The sequence below is a fragment of the Grammomys surdaster genome, unplaced genomic scaffold, assembly GCF_004785775.1.
Source record: "Grammomys surdaster isolate TR1022 unplaced genomic scaffold, NIH_TR_1.0 126048, whole genome shotgun sequence".
NCBI lineage: Eukaryota > Metazoa > Chordata > Mammalia > Rodentia > Muridae > Grammomys > Grammomys surdaster.
The window spans coordinates 4,094,836-4,100,021 of NW_021620860.1; the positions used below are offsets into that span (position 1 = coordinate 4,094,836).

Sequence of the window (5,186 nt, forward strand, 5' to 3'; positions counted from 1 at the left end):
TGTTGTAAGGATGCTGAAGTGGCCTCTGGGCTGAGGGACTGAAGCCTCTAGCCCAGTGGATCTCAACGTGTGGGTCGTGACCCTTTAGGGGGCGTCAAACGACCTCATCACATGGGTCGCCTCAGACCATCCTGCATATCAGATATTGACGTTATGAGTCATGACAGTGGCAAAATCACAGTTAGGAAGTAGCAACAAAAGCTGGTTGGGGGGGTCACCACAACATGAGGAGCTGTAGTAAAGGGTCACAGCATTAAGAAGGTTGAGAACCACAAATCTAGTCACAGCTAGGATCTGGAACCCTCCCCTACCTCACCCACAGGTGACCACAGCCCAGGGTGACATTCCTCTGCAACTTTTTTTTTTTCAGTACTAGAACTGAACCCAGGCCCTCATGAACGCCGGATGAGCACTCTACGACTGAGTTACTGTAGACTTAACTCCATCAGTACTGTTTACTTAACTTGTTAACTTATTTTCAAGGCAGAGTCTCACTCTGTAGCCTCGGCTAGCCTGAACTCTCCATGTAGAACAGATCTACCTGCTTCTGCTTTAATCCCAGAGCTCTGGGATTAAAGGTGTGAGCCAGCAAGCACAGATTTACTACATTTTATTTTGAGACAGAGTCTTACTAAGTATTTCCTATTAACTTTGAATTCACCGTGTAGCCAAGGCTGGCCTTAGATTTCCAGTCCAATCTAAACTTCCTGATTAGCTGGGATTACAGGCCAGAGCCACCAGGCTCAGTTTCCCTGAAATCTCTTTCCTGATCTCCCACCAGCTCAGCCTAGCTAAGCTGATCCTGACCCCATAGAAACAATGCCCGGGGATGGATGGTTGAAATTCTTTAGGCCTCCAAATCTGGGTGCAATTTGTTCTCCAGTAAAAGGTGACTAATAGACCCCAACATTCCCTAATCCCTCTGGCTTGGACCACCTCAGCAGCTGTCCTCCTTAATATGGGCCTTGCCCTACCCCCAACGTCCCATTTTGTCACTCCTCCGTTCTAGAGCCATCTCTCCTTCGCTTTTTTCACCTGTCAGAGCTGCTCACACTTGCCTTAACTCAGTTACACCCTAGTACCCCCTAGAGAGTCTGAGCTGCCTAGCCTGTCTCATGAAATGTGATGCTGGAAAACGTTAGCTTTAGCAGAAATTCTTCCAAAGCCTCCAGCACATAGTAGTCAGTAAATGTTTGTAAGCACACAGGGTCAGGGGCACAGCTCAGTAGGCAGAGTGCTTGTCCAGCATTGGAACAAGCTTCTTGGCCTCTTGTGAAGCCCTGGGTTTGACCCCCAGGCTTGGTGGCATATGCTTGCAACCCTAGCACTAGGAGGTGGAGGAAGGAGGAGCTGAAGTTGAAGGTCAGCCTCTGCTACTTGGTGAGTTCAAGACCAGTCTGGTGTACATGAGAATTTGTCTCAAAGTAAATAAACAAGGGCCAGGGAGCTAGTTCACAGCCTAAAGATACCTGTCACCAAGCTTGACAACCCAACGTTGATCCCTGAGACCCACATGGCAGAAGGAGAGAACTGACCCCTGTGTTATATACTCTGAACTCCATGTACAGGGTGTGACATGCACACATGCTCGAACACACAGTAAATCAGATGTAAAAAAAAAAAAATACCTTTTTATTTTGATTTTTCGTCTTTCTGTATAACTCTGGCTGTCTTGAAACTCTCTCTATAGAGCAGGCTGGCCTCGAAAATATCCATGTAAACCTACCATGGCTGTTTATCGAGTGTTGCCCAGGACTGGATCCGGAGCCTCTCCCTCAGCTCTGTTACCCTTGGCTCGGCCCACTATTGCTCACTTTTATTCCTTGAGCCTGGCAGACGGATGCAGCCAATCCCTTTGCCAGCCTTCAGAGATTCAAAGTTATTGTTGGCTAGATAATGAATTGGAGGCCAGCCTGGGCTACCTGAGATTCTGTCTCAAACCTAGCAAAAAAAAAAAAAAAAAAAAAAAAAAATCTGCCTGGTTTGTGACAAGGACTCAGTGAGACTGTGACTGTGCAAAGCAGCTGACCAACTGTGGCGTTCTGTATAGATAGATACAGTGCTGTACAGATAGATACAGCACTCATGGCTGTCCCCCTGCTTCACCACATACATGTCCTTGCTGCTGCAGAGGTTACATTAGCTCTCCGCAAATACTGTGACCTCGTTCGTGCTACCCAACCCTATCCAGAAGGTTCTTCCCTTTCCTTTCTGCCTGACTTGCTCCTACTCATCTGTCATGGCACACTTTAAGGGTCACCTCCTCCATGAAGCTCTAAACATCTTCTCCCAGCCGAATTGCTTCTGTTTTCTGCGTGGGTGCTCTTCCCGCCAGCTCACTCTCCTGTGTAACACCTGCCTCTCATTGCGGGCTGCCTTATCCATCTCTGTATGCTTGTATAGAACAGTCACTCGATGCGCTTAGCCTTCCTTCCTCTATATTCTCATCCTTGACAAGCAGCAGATTCTCTGGAATCCTCCTTATTCCCAAGCAGGTCACACTTGGAGACTTACTCCCTACTCCCCCTCCCCCACTAAAAAACAAGTAAACAAAAATCTCTCCATCAATTACCTGTCCTCTGCAAAAAAAAAAAAAAAAAAAAAAAAAAAAGAATCAAAATGAGGCATGACTGTGGTCTGGCACTCTGCCCCTCTCCCAGGGTCTGGGAAAGACAAGAAAGGCGTAGGGAAGGATGCAGGCAGGGGAGAGGCTCCAGCACCCTGCCCCACCCCCACCCCCCCAGGAAATTGGCTTTGGCTCCACAGTGGTGATGGTGGGGGTGTCGGTGTTCCGGGGTTTTCTGGCATTTCATTTATGCCTTGGAAGTTGGCTAGGGCTGTCAGGGGATCTAGGGAAAGGCCTGGCTGGTGGCAGGGGGGTGTCTCTGACATCTCCCTTCGCCCAGGGCAAGATCAAACATCAAAAGCACAAGCTGGTGCCTGGGTTGATGGAGCCTGGCAAGCCTCTTCCAGATGTGTACAGCTGTTTCTCCCAGTTCCCATGCAGAGAGGCTTGGACTTGGAGACCTCTGCCAGCCGTTCTGTGGGTCTCAGACACCTAGGTTTGGGACTAAGGGGGTTCGCATCCTCTTGTCTTCATCCACAGCCACAGCTCTCTGCTGATAGAGACCCGCATCTCCTCTCAGCCTCTCCTTTGTCCACGGCACCATGAGCTGGGAAGTCCTTCTTGCTGCGTGTTCTACATCCTTCCTGATGTGGTAGCAGTTCTCCTGAGACTGCAGAAAGGTAGAGGAGAGACTCTCAGGCAGAGAGGAAAGGAAGAAAAATGCTTAGTATCGTTTGACCTGGGAAATGTGGGAAGATAATGAAATACATGGTGCTCTAGTTAAACTGAAAACGGGAGTATCCACTTCCGGGAGCATCCACTTCCGGGCACTCCGCTGGCAGGGCTCTTAGCCTCTTAGCCGCCGGAGTCCCTCTTCCCAAATGCTATAAGCTCCTAATAAGGATGTAATACAGCTGAATGTATTACAAATTTGATTGTTTATAGACATTTACTCAACTGCAGACGAGGACTGGGAAGACTGACCCCGTGGGAAGATGGAAGCTCAGGAGATTGAGGGGGGTGAAAAGGGAAGGTTGGGAAGAGCAAAGAGCAGAGGAGAGGGGAGGGGCATCGAGATGGGAAAGGGGAAGGAAGGTGTTTGGAAGAGGGGAGGAGTGAGAAGGAGCAAGAGTAGACAGAATGGAAGGGGAGAAGGGGAGGACGCAGGGCGGTGAGTGGAGGAAGGAAGCTCAGGGAGGCGATGGGACTGTATTGCCCCTTAGAGTGGCCACATGCCCGGGCTCAGGCTCTGTGGCTCAGATCATGGAAGTCTGTTGGGAGAGTTAACTAGGATTACTGCCATGGAGTGGGGGTTGAGGGGCAGGGAGGATAGAAAGACAGCCTACCTCTATGGTCTCAGGCTGGCTGCAGCCATGGGAGGAAGGGTATGACTCTCCTGCATACCTCAGATTTGCAACTTTGCAGGCCGCATCCTGCATGGTGAAGTAGGAAGCATGGCCCCGCCCACCCATAGCCCAGGGGGCCACTGTGAGAGCTGGAGCCTGGGGCCAGCCCTCAGCAGCTCAGTCTATAGATGAGAACTGGGCTCAGGAAGAAGGACATAGATGCTGCTGCTAGGGCCACCATCACAGTCTGGCAATGGTGGCATAAGAACTGGTGTCCTCCTTCTCCTCCTCTTTCTTGCCACACCCATGGAGGCCACCACATTGGGGGTGGGGGTGGTTGATGCTTGTCTCTAAGATGGCAGAACTTTCCCAGGCCTAACTCTTAATCCAGAAAAGAGAAGACAAGAGTCCTCCTCTTTCCCCATGAGTCCCACTCAAGTTGGAGAGAGAGAGTACTGTATGAAGAAAGGCTCATTAGTCCCAAAGGTTACACTGTCCTTACTCCCAGGTACAGGCAGGGGGAGGTGACACTGTCTGATATATGGGACTTGGAGAAGGGCAGGAGTCAGGAGGAATCTCTGAGGATGAGCAGAGACAGCCATATCTGCTAAGCCAACCCAAGGAATGAGTCTCAGAAAGGCTCATTGAATTGATCAGAACAATGGTCTGGTTTTGCTGGTAGAGCTCTAGCAGGCTCTAGAACCTTCTAGGACCCTCTTCTCAACTAGAAGGTCTACATCATATTATCCTTCTTCTCGGTTGTCTACTCCCTTACTCCAACATGTACAAACATACACACATTCATTCATTCATTCATTCATTCATTCAACAAACACCAGAAATTGGCACATGCCAGCCACTAGCCTAGTCACAGAGACTCATCAACATGGTGCCCATCTCCAGAGAGCCGGTGGTCTAAGGGCAGAAGCAGGCAGGGTCTATAACAATGGGAATAACCATCAAGCCTGGCGTGTAGTAGGTAGCCAGGGCATCTATCAAATGTATAGTATGAACAAACTTCTGGGGGCAGATGGAGGTTTTGGCGGGGGAGGGAGACTTGCCCAGAGGACAAGGCTCAGGAACCTGAGTTCTGTGAGGACATAGATGTTCCCCTGCAGACCTTGGAACCCTGTGCTGGGTCCAGCAGGGAGCAGGAGAAAGGTACAAGTATGGTTAGTTAATCCTGTGGCAGTTAAGAGCTATGGGCTATCAGTAGCAGAAAGGCAGAGAGAGAGAGAGAGAGAGAGAGAGAGAGAGAGAGAGAGAGAGAGAGA

At 49.8% G+C, this 5,186-nt stretch overlaps 1 long non-coding RNA gene across 1 annotated transcript in view; it reads right to left on the minus strand.

Moving 5' to 3' along the window:
* Nucleotides 1-2,945: 2,945 nt before the first annotated feature.
* Nucleotides 2,946-5,186, minus strand: part of LOC114610558 — a 7,551-nt gene continuing 5,310 nt past the window's right edge. The window contains exon 2 of the long non-coding RNA XR_003709698.1: nucleotides 2,946-3,236. This is a non-coding gene — a long non-coding RNA (uncharacterized LOC114610558). The remainder of the gene's footprint in view (nucleotides 3,237-5,186) is intronic.